The sequence below is a fragment of the Chiroxiphia lanceolata genome, chromosome 8 (genome assembly GCF_009829145.1).
Source record: "Chiroxiphia lanceolata isolate bChiLan1 chromosome 8, bChiLan1.pri, whole genome shotgun sequence".
Taxonomy (NCBI): Eukaryota; Metazoa; Chordata; class Aves; order Passeriformes; family Pipridae; genus Chiroxiphia; species Chiroxiphia lanceolata.
The window spans coordinates 1,952,950-1,969,021 of record NC_045644.1 but is presented as its reverse complement, the minus strand read 5'-3'; the positions used below and the strand labels follow the sequence as shown (position 1 = coordinate 1,969,021).

The 16,072-nt window shown below is 38.6% G+C and overlaps 1 protein-coding gene across 2 annotated transcripts in view; it reads right to left on the bottom strand.

Moving 5' to 3' along the window:
* Positions 1 to 16,072, bottom strand: part of PLPP4 (phospholipid phosphatase 4) — a 53,139-nt gene that overhangs the window by 8,351 nt on the left and 28,716 nt on the right. The window lies entirely within an intron of this gene.

Here is a 16,072-nt window from a genome sequence, read left to right as displayed (position 1 = left end):
TCAAAATTTAAATGATGATTCCCATGTAACCATATCAAGGATGCTGTTATAACTTAGTATTTTAAGACAATGCAGCAAATTGCCTTCTTGCTTTGTTTTTTAATAAAGCAATCACGACCTTAAACTTTAACAAAATCTCATTTTTGAGGGGCTAAATGGGAAAAGACATATTTTCCACAAGATCCAGGACATACTTATATTCTCCACAGCAGGGGTGTTATCAGTGTGGCAATGCAAGTAGTGCAGGCAAGTGAACACTGCAAAGCAAATTGACTTTCTTCTCATCCACACTCAGCTTTCATATAATCTGACAGGTCTGCAAACCCTGTGTGGTACCTCTAGACATTCACCTATGCAAGAGGAATTTAATTTATTTTTTTTCCCTTCAGCAATTTGCCTTTTTCCTCTGGGGGAGACATCAGCTGTGAAAAGAATGCCCAATTTTATTTGCACACTAAATGAAACGTTTAAGCAAATTTTTTAACTCGAGTCACAAAAGCTTTTTCATGCTTCAACTTTCAGCACATCTTTCCCGATTTTAGACCTATTCAAAAACGTCAAGATTCAAAGCAGAAAAAGATTCAGACAGTTTGTACTGTAGTTGAATTACATTTAAATGAGATTTTTTAGGTTCCATTAACCTGTTTCTCATCATGCAGTGATGAGAGAACTCAGGCCCCAAGTTTCTGTACTGAATTTCTTCCTTGCTGTGGCTCCTCACCTTCCAGAGAGATATGAGATAGATTTTTTTATTATTATTATTTTTTAATATGCATTTCTATTTCTCGAAAGAACCAAACATCTGAATATTTTTTTTTCTGTAGGAAAATTAGTGCTGCAGCTGAATATGTGAGATACATCTCTTTTCTTCAATCACAATGACAAACATCATACTCAATTTTGCTTTTGACTGCAGAGATCAAAAATTAGAACGTGAGCACACAAACCACAGAGAGCAAAATCATAACTATTTATCATAAAGAATTTGAAATTTTTTTTTCTGATTATCTTTATACTTTCAATCTTTGTGATATCTAAGCAACTCTGTAAGAAGCAACAGGTGGCATATTTATGCAACCTTTTGAAATATTTTTTTTTTCTGACTATAGTTTTTACCTTTGTTATACCTGAGGAACTCTATAAGGGGTAATAGGTGACATTCATAATACATAAAATATAATTCTGTTCTGGCTCTGCTTTCAGCCAATGTAATGGTAAAATCACTATCAGTGCTGGGTCAGATGTAAATCTTTTTTTCTAATCTCCTGATAGAAACCTTCACCTCAGGTTCCCAAATGTCAGGTGGGTAAAGCAACCCCTTTGTGTTCTGCTGATAAATCCATGGGAGGGTCATTTTTAGCTGCCAGTACACCAGAGTGCTTTCCCTCCCAAGTTTGTATTCCACAGCCTGGATGCAACTACTGAAGACTTGTATTTCATCTTCAAACACCCAAATAAATCACTGCCCTGCACGGCTGTGGTGGAGCCAGACAGAATGCAGATTAATCATCAAACCAGCACACCAAATATGTTGGTTTCTAGATGCTTTTTCAACCACTGCTGATTCCGTATTTGTCAGAAGACGGTGGGAGGCAAACTTTGAAATGTTAACAATCCTGAATAAATAAAAGATTTCTTGCAGACTGGGCCACCTTCCTGTGTGCAGACCTTTGAGAGCTGTGCAAACCTGCTTTGCCTTTCAGGCTGTTGAACAAGAAGAAATAATTTCTTCTGACATTTCAGGGAATTCTTGAAATGAATGTATTTTCCTAAAAGCAGCATGTCTTGCACAGAAAAAGGCTGTGAGATGCACAGTCAGAGCTCCAGGCTACACCCACCATGAAAAAAATAAATTTATGATACTAACACAGCTCAGAAAATTGGAATACCCTCCTCCTTTTTCAAACATCCTCTCCAACTCTTAGTACCCAGTGTAGACTGACAGACCTAAACCAATAAATTAACATTTCTTCTTGTGCCTCTCACATGTGTCACATTTGCCAGGACAAAAAGCAACTCTGCTCTTGTCTATGCTCTTCCTGTGGCACCAGGTGATTTTTGGGGCACTGTCTTTTGTATCAAAGATCTGCAGTTCTTTACAGGGTTGGGTTTAGGGTGGGGGTTTTTTTGATGGCTAATAAAACACATTCACATCTGTGTGAGCAGACACAGGGTTGCAGACTTCTGGAATTAGAAACACATTTAAACTTACCTGAGACTGCAAAGACAGGATTTTTTGCATCATCCCATTTTCCAGTTGAGTAAATGGAGTGACCCAAATGAAATCTGCCTTGGATATGCAATATCAAATGCAATCCTGGAATAAATACTTTCAAATACTTCTTCTCAAGAATTACTTTTGTCTTTGTATTTCCATTTTTCATCTCAGGCTATTATTATTTTTTTAGATCTTCAGAATTAAAATCTGAAGACAGCATTCCCAGGCTCTGTGGTTTCATTTTCAGGCAATTCTATAATGCCTTGCAATTTAGAGGGCTTACAGAAATACTGCCCAAACTATAAACTAGGTGTTCAGTTCACACAGACTCATATTCAGAGTTACTGGTATATACCAGGCAATTTTACTAGCAATTGTCAGTAGCAGCAGATTTAGCTAAAGGGGCTTTAGAGAAAATCTGGTGATATTTAAAAAAAAAAAAAAAAAAAACAAACAACAAAATAACAAAAATCCCCAGAATTTGTGGGTTTTTTTAATCAGGATCTGCCACATTTCCAGGAGGAGGTGCTCAGGAAGGAATATGGAAGTTCAGGAGACTTGCACAAGACAAAAAGGAGGATTTTGTCTCAGATGCCTGATGTGTTCCTCTGAACCAAAAGTCAGGAAGAGACTCACAACCACTCCTCTAGGGCAATTTACACCTAATATAAGATGGAAAAAAGTAATATAATGATGCTCCAGCCTGTGGCTATGGAACTAACATCTGCAGAGATGCAAAAATTTACTCTTCAAGAATCCTGGGCTTGAAGGTGCTACTTACCCTGAAGAATTGGGCAATTAGTAGAATATATATGAGTCCTTTTTCTAAAAGCTAAAGTCAGTATCTCACTATATCACCAAGGAAATGCAAATGCACACATACACATATCAAATGCCCTAAATTATGACATGGTGCCATAATAAAAATTACAATTTTGCATAAGAAGATTCCAAAGATGCAGCAAAGCAACGCTCTTCATCTACAGAAACAGTTCTAAGTTGGTTTCTTCCAGAAAGAAATTAAGACTGTTTATAGAAAAGAGGCAAGACCACAACATAAAATGCCAACCAGGTCTCTTTGGGGACATTGATATAAAAGGAAATAAGAACATCAGTCTGATTTAGTTTAAAACAATTGTAACACAACATAGACGTTGGTGCAAATTCCAGGCACAAATATTTAGATTATTTTAAGTGGTGAAAGAGGAGAAAGGAATGAATCAAACATATAGTAAAGGGAAATGAGATATTTTAAACCATTGGTGTAGCTAACTCAAATCAAAAGTCCTCCTCAAACCACAAGCTGCTGGACAGAGGAAAACTTCTCCTAAGAAAAGCCAGGGCTTGACAAAATGCTGTATATTTTGTGAACTGTCATTGAACTGTTCTCTCTAAATAAGCCAGCTGTGGTTCCATAAGAAATTAACAGAGATGAAGGGAATTTTGGAATGAAAAGGAAAAATTTAAGTCTTACAGGAATAGGTGCTATGAAGTAACTTAAAGGAGATAAAAGAATATACCATATTGCTACTTGTAGCACGTAAAAAACTGCTCCCTCTTGGGCATTGTGATTATTGGAGTAAATAAAACTACATTAGAATCAATTGTTCAGGCTGTTTTATCATATTCTTTAAAAAAAAAAAGGTAACAGCATCTGGAGACACTGCAGGCCCCATCCTGACACTGATTCTCTCCAGACAAGGGGTCCAGGTGAGATCTGTACAGACCAAACAATTACCAAGTTAAAATGCAGAAAGTGAGAAACTGTGAACAAGAATCTGATCTAAAGCACCCCAAGTAAATTATTCATAAAAAAAAAATGTAATTGCTTTTGTGAGTGTTTTCTGAAAATTAAATTACCCCACGAGGATCTTCAGCTTCTCAAGTTTTAATGGATGCTTTGCTAAGCACACAACAAATGTCTTTTTTCCACTAAGCAGTTTTTGAGCTGAAGAAAAAAATCCTCAACTTACTTAAGTGGCATCACATTATAAAACTGCAAGGCTACCATTCAAATGGTCTATATAAGAACCAGACAAAATGATCCATCTCTTTGTCTGTAATGCTTTAGACTTGCAGTGATTACTCTATATTTTCCAAATGCAAACACATGCTATTCATCTCTGGAATTGCACAGCAGCCTACTGTGTAATTCCTGTAGCTGGGGCTGCTGGCAAATGTTTTCAGTCTCACACTGTTCAAAGAACTGAACTATTTATCTTTCTTGAAGGAAAAAGTATGATACCAAATGAGGGCATAAATTTTAATGCTGAAATTCAACTCAAAGAGCATTTTATAGAAGTACAATTCCCAAAGAATGTGTTTTGAGCTTATTATCACAGGCAAAATATTTTTCTTGTTTTTTTTTTTCCAAGTGGGACAGTCAATCACCTTCCCTTTGGCTCAGCTTTATTAATTTCTCTTCACAAAGAAAGACAGTTCAGCAGAAGCAACATGAAAAGCACATCACGAAATACAAATGTATGCAGGGATTTATTTGGGAAACAAAAGAGTTATTGGAGACAGAGATGTGTTAGAACAAAAACAGACCTATATTATCTGAAAAGCAAGAGTGTTAGTCATTAGGTTGTTTTTGCAGGACCGTCCCAGTGAATTCTTGTGAATATTTTTTAGGTTATTTTCTGATATATTTTTAATACACTTTTCAAGACACTTCATTTTACCTGAAATACCTGAAGTGGTCTCGGGGTGCATCTCATTGCTACCAATGAGAACTAAGTTTTGATTTGTTCAGTTAATGGTGTTATTTACAAAAAATCCTAAAGGTAATCCTGCTCCACAGCCTACTTTGCCATTTCTGTTGACAGAAATCTTGAACAAATCCCCTTTCTCTGAGAACATGGGAAAGAAAAGCCCAAACCAGTTCAAGATTCATAACTTTGAAGAGAAGGGGTCAACACTCAGAGAGTAATTGAAGAAGCCTTAGTATTAATATAAGATATATGAGCCTGCCCTGTAAATGCAGCCCTAATCATACAAATGTACCACACCAGAAAAATCCCTTTCTGTGCCCAGGATTTTTTTAACTCTTCACTCACTGCCAATATCTCAATGCTTCTCAAACACACTTGGTGAAATCAGGTCCAACTAATGAATTTCCACCAGATTTGATAAAGAATGACATCAGGATGGAACTGATCCTTGACCACACCCATGATGGTGCTGCCCTGGTGTGGTCCCAGGCTGACACACTCTTCTCCTTACAGGCAGCAGGAAGATCAAGTGCTGGCTGAATTTGTTTGTTAGACCAAACATGCATCCCTTTATGAAACAGAGTCCTGATACTGCACCTCCAGTCTCTTGAGAAAAAAAAAAAATCAAACTGAGATAAGAGTTACCAGATTAATTCAAAGAGGTCAGTGCTAAGTAAACAGCTACAACCTGTCAATGATCAATAATCAGAGAACACATTTCTCTTCCTGCCAGAACTCAGCCCAAACACAATACCCAGCCACCAGCTTTGGGTCACTGTCTCTCCAACCCCAATACAAATTATGGTCATGGGGCATTTATGAGATACCCAACTACAAATAACCCCTGCCAACAGCAATTTTTTCTTTTCCAGTTCAACCCTGGAATACACCAAGTCCCATCCACTGGGATCAGGGTAACTTCTTGCTTCCTTTGCCATACACATGGCATGGAGCAGCCTTGATAGTGGATCATATCCTGCACAACTACTTGTCATTCCATTCACCCTGCCAAGTATCTGTATCAGTCGTTCAGGGATGTGCATTTAACTTAAAACTTACTTGAAGGAAATTGGCACAATCATCCAGACCAGCATATAAAACACAGTTAGAAGACAATCTGAAGTACATCTTGATGGATGGAAACTTCTTACAGTGGAGGATCAGGATCTCTACAAGGTGCACTGATTTTTCTGGATTATACCACTGTCAGTACTGCCTGCAAATAATCCCCCTGAACACTTCCAAAATAAACCAGGAAAACCCCAAGATCATGCACAGCCAGAGCAGTAAGGGTTATACAGAACATCTCTGCTTCTCTCAGAACATCTCTCATGCTGTGAGACACAGCAGGAATAGGAAAATGTTATTTATTCCTGCAACACTGCAAAATGCAGAGCAATGAAGCCTGATCTACCCACCATCTGCAAGAGGAACTTATCACTGGGAATTTTATGTAAAGAAGAAGAGCTTGGAGAGGGAAAAAATGGTAAATGATTTAGTTTTCTTCAACTACACCTCAGGTATCAAAGTAAAGCAGGACACCAAGGGGTGAGTGGCTGCACAGTGACATTATTCTGTCACTGAACTCAACGCTGGGCTCCAAACTTCTAAAAAACTCTCTTGAGAGAATAAGGGACTCTAAAGTTGGGCATTTCCAATTCAGCCCAGATCCCCTGAAGACAGCAAAACTGAAGTTGCTCTCCATTCTGGAGTACACAGCACATCTGGGATTAACCTCTTTAATCATGGAAAGAAAGAAGAGGAAATATCCAGGCATATAACAGCATTAAAAAAAAAAGCTGTTGTGTTGAATAACTGGGGTTGTTCAGCATCAAGAGAAGGCTCTGGGGAGACCTCATTACAGCCCTGCAGTATCTTAAGGGAGCTCATAAAAAAGGAAGGAGAGAGGCCTTAAATCCAGGTAGAGTGACAGGACAAGGGACAAGGAAAACTGAACTCCAAGGAGATCATCCCACAAGCCCCTCCTGAATTCCAACAGCCCTTGTTATTGAGGACTGAGAGGTAAACATGTCCTAGAGCAGGTAAAAGCATTAAACACAACCATTCCTGGTTGTGTTTCTTAATTCAGCTCCTCAGAGTTTGAATTAAGAAGCCAATAAGCCCCACAGGAGATTTTATTTTATTTTTTCTTTGCCTATCTAAGAAATCCGTTTCTTATTTCCCTGGATTCTTTTATAAAAGGGTGAATCATCTCAGTGAGACGGTGCCATACAGCTGTTAATTAAGAGATTTATCTTGAAAATAGGGGAGTAGCAGCAATTACTGCCAAAAACCTGTGGCTTGTAGCTCATTTGTTACTTAAAATCCTCACTTTCAACTGAAGGAAGTATGATTATCCTCCATGAAATTGCTAGCTAAAGATAATTAACAGTTCAAATTTAGATACCCAACTATAATTACATGTACTGAAGTAATATTTTATATGAATTATCACAGGCTAGCAAACAATTCTACTGAAATTCAGTAATTTCTTCCCTCTGAAGCACATAATTCTAATTTTTCAAACAAATGAATGGCTTTTAAAAATGTAAAAATATTTTCATTTTTACAGCTGACTAATTCTAATTATTTAGTGGAAAAGGGAGGAGGAACTACCTGTCCTTTCACTCTGATGATATAATATCTCCCAATCACCTTTCTTCTTTTTAGTGGCACAGCAAGAAACACCACTCATTTAATTAGTGCTTCATCAAGCAAATCTGGTGTGAGCATGAACTGCATAATCAGCTTTGATATCACCAGAGGAGGCAGCTCCTCAGGGGGAACACAAAAGCAGCGCTGTACAGTGACAAACAGCACTGAGTGGAGCAGTCAACTGCCAAAATAAAGAGAAAATAAAATATTAACCAATCAGCCAGTCAGCAGCAAAGGGGCTGGGTTGTTTTAAGAACTTTTGCAGTGGTTTTTACCGGTCTAAAATGACAACTCACACCAAGGAGACTCCTGGGTTGACTGTCAGGGACTTTACAACTGGTTTAGAGAAGGAAAAAAAAATTAAAAAAAAAAAAAAATCAAGAGATTTTGCTTCTTCTCCCAAAAGATAGAAACTCAATCAAGGAGTAAGCTTTAGAATTCTTTCTGCCCAAATAAGCAGAGTTTTCTTAGGAGGAATAGGACACATCCAAAAAAATGCAGACACCGGGATGTGGACCAGTTATCAGGACTAAAATTGTCAGAGATAAATACACATTTCCAAGGTATACCATAGAACATTTTTTGGTAACAGCATCAAGGCCAGAGCCATGAATATTCATATCCAAATTGTAATCCTGCTTCTCATATTTAACTCCTGCTCATCACTTACCCTACTGCAAAGGGGCATTCTCTGAACACAGTGATACTCTATTTTCATCCAGATTCCAGCCTCCTTGCCATACTAAACAGCACCAGAAAGTGATATTATATTCTACTGCTTGATAGCACAAATAAATATCTTTTAACCATCACCTATTGACCTTTTTGTTATTTACATCAACCAGTAGTTCCATTTTTCCAGACAGGATCTTGCTGCGTTCACCCACATAAACTTATTGACTTCAAGTAAGTCATGAAGGAACATTTCCAGAGCAGGGAACATGGAGAACAGAATAAAAAATAATAGAATATTTCAGTTGGAAGGATTATCATCTAGTCCAACTGCCTGACCACTGCAGGGCTGACCAAAAGTTAAAGCAAATTTATTATTTATTTTATTTATTATTATCCTGTTGATAAGGACCTGCTTCCAGTCTGAACCTTCCCTGGCACAGCTTTGAATCATTCCCCCATGTCCTGTCACTGGATCCCAGGGAGATCAGCAAAGACAGGCTAATACAGTGAAGAATAAACTGGTTTATCATATGAGAGAGAAGTTCTTGCATGGCTGAGCAAGTGATGTATTAAATATTCAGTGATATTTAGATACTTTTAAAAATATGATTTAATTTGACTCACCGGTCATATTAAATCATATTTAGTCCCCAGTGTCTATGGAAATGCTATGATAACACAAACATCTGGTCAACCATTCTGATTTCTATTTTCTGATTAATTCCCTCAGTAAAAGAATCCAAAAATTTTTTCCTTTCCCCCAGCTCCCCTGCAAGTAATTTTAAGACCTCCCGTGCTCTTATCCACTGGCAGTTTCATCCACAAATCCAACTTGCATTGCCTTTCAACACAACCAGAAACTTCCAACAGAACCATTCTCCAAAAGTCTCTAGTTGCTTAAACAAAGTGTAGGAACCCCAAAGTGAAAGACTTCTAAACCCACTGTCTTAGTTCAGACTGAAACAAAGACAAACCAAAAGTCTCAAATCACCAGACAAATCCACTGATTGCAACAAAGCTGTATTATTATAAAAATATTTTGCATAAATATTTTTCCTGTAGGTTTCATTAGATGAAACACTGAATATTATTTGCTCATTCCTCTGCAGAAGGAAGTGGGAAAAAAAATTACCTATTTACTTACCTATAATAGATTGTGATTTCTATGTAGAGCTGACAGTAATAACAAAATCCAAATGAGGTTTTCTGCAGATTTTTTTTTCCTTTCTGGCATAAATAACATACTTGATTTCCTGTATTTATCTCATAGCTTTTATCTCAAGACACTTTTAATATCCCCTTGTTTTCAAGAGACTTAAATTAATGTTTTCAGAAAACATTGTGACTGAGATTTCTGCCATTTGATAAATCAGTCAGCCACCTCTAAAGAAAGGTGCCCAGCATTTTAACTTTATCATTCCATTTCAAGGCTTTTTATTGATCTATTTTTCTTGGGCTTACAGCAGAATTGCACTTGGTACTCTTGTTTTTATTGAAATAATTCAGGATTGACTCGGTTATTCCATTATGAATAACAGCAATAACTGCTCATTCTGTTGTAGCAAGCTTAAATGTATATAAAGAAACTTTTTCTTTGGAGTGCCCTCCTCCTTTCATTTCATTTCTTTCATTAGAACATGATCTTACATGAGTCAACTCTATCACTCTTGCTGCTCAAAAGGGTTTTGAGGCAGCAAGTAGCATTTGGAGACTGATCACCCATCCCAGCTCATGAAGGTGACAACCCTGTGGAGTTTTAAAGTCCCCATGGAAACAGGATGGTTGGATTTACTTCCAAGCAGCTCCAGTCTAGACAGAATGCTCTCACACATATTCTGATTTATGTCTCTATAGATGTGAAAAAACTACCCTACCAAGATGAAGAGCAAGGATTGCTTTTGGGAGTCCTTACTGATCAAAATGTTTCACAGCTGAAGGGACTGGGGGCAAATTCCCACACAAATATCAGTTTCTAGTTCTCAAAACAGGAATTCTGACCACTCCTACGATTCTCTGATTTCCTGTCTGCAGAGAAGGATAAAGGGATATCCTTCCTTGACCTGAAATTAAAGTTGGAAGAGAGTAAAGAAACATGTTTATGCAGTGAATACAATGAACATGCAACCAAGCCAAGGTTTTACTTGGGCTGTTTACCTGCTTCTCATCCAAGCCTGTCCTACCTCCCAAGTGCTGCCTCAATCAGCCCACTGTTGAGGTGATCCACCTTAAAGAAAACTCCAGGCTGAAAGATATATTATTAAGGAAGAGCTAAAACCACACCTGATTTAGAAACATCTCTATATTTGGGTTGTTTTTATACAGAAATGCCACACGAACCCACACAGAATGGGTCCTGGAGTGTGATGTGTGTCAGTGCTGTGCTGCAACGGGAATTTCAAGGAATCTCAATATTTGCCAGTGCTGGAGTGAGGCTCCTTCCCCAAAAATGGTCAGGCCCTGATGTGCCAGCCTCCTCTGAGTTACCAGCCATCCACTTCCCAATCAGACTTGAGCTTTCTGCCCCATTTCACTGCAGAGAAGAGCTGTCACTGCAGTTCGCAGATGAAAATTGATCTTTAGATCTCTGGTGTGACTCCAAGCCCTTTCAACTGAAAAGGTCAGGCAGAAGAACAATGATCTGATCTTTACATACAGCTGAAGTCTACAGCTTCACCATGAAGTCTTCTGCAGGCTGGGAAATCAAGCATATACCTTAAACTCAGCTTAAAAAGTTGAAGATAGGCAAAAGAAAAGGAAAAATCAGATGGTGAGGTAATTAAGCTTCTTCCCTACACAAATGAAAGCAATTTGAACAGCTATAATGACCAAGAACAGCAGTAACTGCTGGAAAAAACTGGTTTATTGAAGTTAAACTCAGAGATTTACTCATATTTCCAGCTCACTTTCTTTAACTTCAGCTCTCCAGCTTTTGAAGAAGAACCATGCTGACCCATAGAGTCATTCACTGTATTCCTCATTAATGACTCAGGATTTAAGATGATTCCCTGTTTTTGCTTCCTCTCCTCTGAAGTCTCACTCTACTCTTCCTGCATGGTTTGGCCTCCAGATTAGGAAAAACAAACAAACAAACAAAATGAAGAGCACACATAGATCCCTCTTTGGTATTCTGTGTGAATCACAAATTACAGTGGATTGTAAACCAGCAAATCTCAGTCCTGAGACCAAGAAAGCAACAGGCTTAACTGACATAATTCTGATTTTTCATGCAGTCTTCGGTATTGCTAAATAACATTTTACTTTCAGCTTTTCTTCAAGAAGGTCTGATGAATTTTTCTATAGAGCAGAGAGCTGTAACACCTCATCCTTCATCTGTTTTAGTCACTTTAATGAAGAAGGCTGGGTGCTGGTGAGGGGTAAAGAGATCTTACCTGGCTTGGCTGCAAGCCTACTGTCTGCAGAGGAAATGAGGGAAGGATAAGGGCCTTTCTTCCCACCTTTGCTAAGTTCTCACACAGATAAGTGGCAAGCATTGGCAAAGATGAATAACATACCTGCATGGCTCTATCTTTTCATAGAACAGATATATTTTCATGGAAGAAAATACCCAGAGAAACAGCCACCTTGTTTATCACAATGTGCATTATAGCTGCTTGAAAACTTGGCTGCTGAGCCAGTTTATACTTAAACTAGTGCGAGCTTGTGGGAATTAACTGTTGATTCTTGGGAAAAGGATGAAGAAGGGACATTCAGTGTTCACCTTCTCTCTTCTGGATAAGGGAACTGGCTCCAAAGTTGGGTAAAGTGCCATTCCTGGACAAGGGATGGAATGAGGCTGATGACGTCCATGGTCATTTCCCCCACTGCCACCTGCTCTCAGTGACAACCAACAAATCCAAACACCAACAGGACTGCTGGTTTTCTAGTGGAGGCTTTCTGTTCTGTGAGGAGCCTTAATAAAGAGCAATCCTAAGAAGCCAACTTAGAAACTCCACTTGTGGGAAATATGTCAGTGTTGAGGGGGAAAGGCAGAGCAGGAATATCTGTAGGATTTGGGAGTGGACCTTGCTCACAAGGAACATTTTTGAGGTGCAAAAAATCAGCTGGGATTCCTCTCTCTTTATTCAGAGAAAGGATGAGGGAAATCTAAAGAAAAGATTTCCTTATATTTAAGCTTGCTACAACAGAATGAGCAATTATTGCTGTTATTCATAATGGAATCTGGCTACTGAAAGCTGGCAATTACTCTTCAGGACTGGCCTGAGGATCTAATCCGATTTATTATGCCAGAAGAAAAGGGTAACCAATTACTTTTTTCCTACTGCTGTTTGTACTTCCTTTCTTAGGCCACCAGTACTCTTATAAAGTGCACATCCTCCTTTTAATACAAACAGAATCTACAATGTGTAACATGCTCCACTGGCAGTGTTTCCTTAACACCCTATTAAAGTGCACAGTGGGTGTTAAGAACCTAATTCCCAGACCACTGCTCCCATTAACCCTGTTTGCTGCAAACTTCTTTGATGTAGTAATGCTGACTATTAATAGATTAGAATTCTTCAGGCAGTGCAGTTCTGGCAGAGTTTTTTGAGCAGAGCAAGATTATGCCCCGTGTTGGAAATGGATGTTTACTTTGATGAGTTTATACCTGCAAAGGCTCATCCTGAACAATGACACTGGGAAAAATCAATTCTTCAGGATGTTACAACCACTTACAACCATGACAATCTGGCCACTGCAAACTTCACTTCCATTGGCACTGACATATTACTACCTAGATTTTAATTGTATAAAAAGTGCCATTTATTAAAACATAAACAGTGACAGGAACTGTTTCTTTGGAAAACAAAAATTCCTTAGGAAAATGGGGTCAACAATACATAATAGTTGGGTTTTTACATATTATTTAGCATCTTGTCTGTGAGGGCTGTGAGATAAGACTAAACTATACTCAAAAGGCAGAGAAAATAATTTTCTTCTTCACTTTTAAAAGGCCATTATTTTCTCAAATGGATCAAGACACCTTCATTCATCAAGGATGTAATTAAAATACATGTGTCATAACATATCAATGTTCTTGTCCCCACACTGACTACATTCTTCATTTCAGATTTCTGATTAAATTCTCTGATTTTTTCAGCTACATTAAATAGTAATCACTACAAACCTCTTTGAGCCAATAACACAAAGAAGAAAAACAAAAACACCCACACAAGAAGTAAGAGCTCTTGTATAGCTCTGTGTTAACATTCACTCTGGAACTGTACAAACAAAATTGAGATGTTACCACAAAATAAGTTCTTCAAAACTCTACTTTTTTTTCCATGTAAAAAGAAATCTCTAGAATCGATAAAGATTTCTCTTTAAAAAAAAATTAAGAAATCAATAGCACAATTTAGGGAAAAGTAAACTTTTCAAACTAATTTAAGTAACTAAATTGCAGCTACAAAAATAAAATCACAACTATTTTATTTATTTGGCTGCTAGCACTTCTATACAGAAAATGTTAATTTTTAGTTGATTTCTTTTTTCCCCATAAATCTCTCCTATCCAACAGGAAATTGTAAGTTCAATTATCTCTGCAGCCACTGTGTTTTTCAAGTGATTAATTTTTATCAAGTTTGGTTTCCAGTCATTTGATGTGAAATCCATTCATACCAACTGGGATCTTTCTTCCTGGGATCTCCTGAAGTTCAACACAGGGAACTGCAAAGTCCTTTACTGGGGGAAGTTCATCCCAACTCTTCTCAGTGGCAGCCAGGAAAAGGAGAAGAGACAAATAATAAGCAGCACAGGCTCCAAGGAGGTTAAATTAAACTCTCACCAAGCCACTTTTTTTTCCTTCAGTACAAAGGTACCAAAACCATTTTCATGCAGCTTCCTCTAATTTAAGGCAGCAACCCCTTAACTGAAAAATATAGCTTAAATAGTTCTGACCAATTCAGAAATATTTAAACCAATTCAGAAACATTTAAAAATAGGCACTAAACAAAGCTGAAGCCAAGACTGGCAATTGCAATCTGTGAGCAGAATAAGAGCCTAAAGGGAGTTTTATCATGATAAATTAATCACTTCCTCTAAGAAAGCAAAACAGGGTCAAGAATTTGGCATTTCATTCCCACAGGATTTTTGGTGTTTCTAAACAAAATGTGTTGTGCTACTAATATTTACCCACAGTTGCTTGTACAGGGACTTCACTACTGCAGAAATGGCAGCATAGAAGATTATCTGCCTCTCTAGGAGTTTAGTTTTTCTTTTAACCTGAACAGCCCATTTTACTGAACAATATTTGAAGCAATTCTGTATTGCTGAGTTGCCACATTTTTTCTAAAAAACTTCAGGAGAGAAGCCATTCAGAGATCAGAAAACCAAGCTGGGGGGGTTGCAGCTGTTGCAAATCTATATTTACATCAGAATGGTCTCTTCCTTGTTGAGCTGAGGTATAAAACAGGTCTCTGGATACACCCTTTCTCTGTAAACAATAGAGTGTCTAGTTCCTTAATTTTTTTGCCTCCTTACTGTTCTAGAAACATGTGAACAGAAACAAATATTTAAGGTCTGATCTAACCATGAAGTTGTCCTGGTTTTGGCAGTAAGTCAAGACTCATTCATTAAACTATAACATAAACACATACTACTTAAGCAGCACATTTTTGCTTGCTACTGGTTGTCTGCCCTCATTTATACAGGTGAAATCCAGGTCAAAGTTTCAGTTTAAATGTGACAGGTCAGGTCTTTGCTCCTCTGAGTTAGAGTTCTGTACCCAAAACCTGGAGTCACCAACTTGGAAAGATGATTTGGGTCCATATTCTAAGCCAAAATCATCACAGTTAAAAGCTTAGGGAACTACAGCTGGCATCAAAACAGGAGTGAGTGCTCCATGCACTTTTCTGATTTATCTTATGTGCACTCCTTGGCACAGGGAGATGAAGCCAAGAAAATCATCTGTGCTCTAATAAGGAGAACACACCCTCCTTCAGGGCAAAAGTGAAGGGATCTTGAGCACAAGTGCTGTGAGGAGAGGCTGAGGGAGCTGGGGCTGTTCAGCCTGGAGAAGAGGAGGCTCAGGGGAGACCTCCTCACTCTGCAACTCCCTGACAGGAGGGGGGAGCCAGGGGGGGGTTGGTCTCTTTTCCCACCCAACCATCAGCAAGACAAGAGGGCTCGGTCTTCAGCTGTGCCAGGGGAGGTTTAGGTTGGATATTAGGAAGGAATTCTTTCCAGAGAGGGTGCTCAGCCATTGGAATGGGCTGCCCAGGGAAGTGGTGGATTCTCCATCCCTGGAGGTTTTTAAGATGAGACTGGATGTGGCATCAGTGCCATGGGCTGGGAACCACAGCGGGGTTGGATCAAGGGTGGACTTGATGATCTCAGAGGTCCCTTCCAACCCAGCTGATTCTGTGATTCTATGACTCTCAAAGTAGTAACAGGCAGTTCACAACATTTTTAAGGAGTGCACAGGGTCAGGTCAGGCCATCTGAGAGCGTCAGTGCTGTCCCTCTCCATACACATCCCTGTGTCACACCCTCACAGCACAACATTCACAGCACCCCAGACTTTCCTGGTAAGGGCCTCATTTTGCATGGATGAGGTTTCAGATTCTGTTATAACAAAGCATTTGATTGACAGCCTATCCAAGAAATGCCTTGAGAGAAAATGCTCTGAAGATGAAAATGGCTCTTGACTGAAGCCTCTAACTTCGCTTTATGAGCTGCCCGGCAGCTCTTACTGGTGATTTATTTTCCTCGTGTGTGCAAGTAGGAAACACCAAACTGCAGTGGACTACTTGGAACTATCACTCCAAGAGAGGTATTATAGTTTATGTCAGTTCTCATCCTCCCCACTTACATTT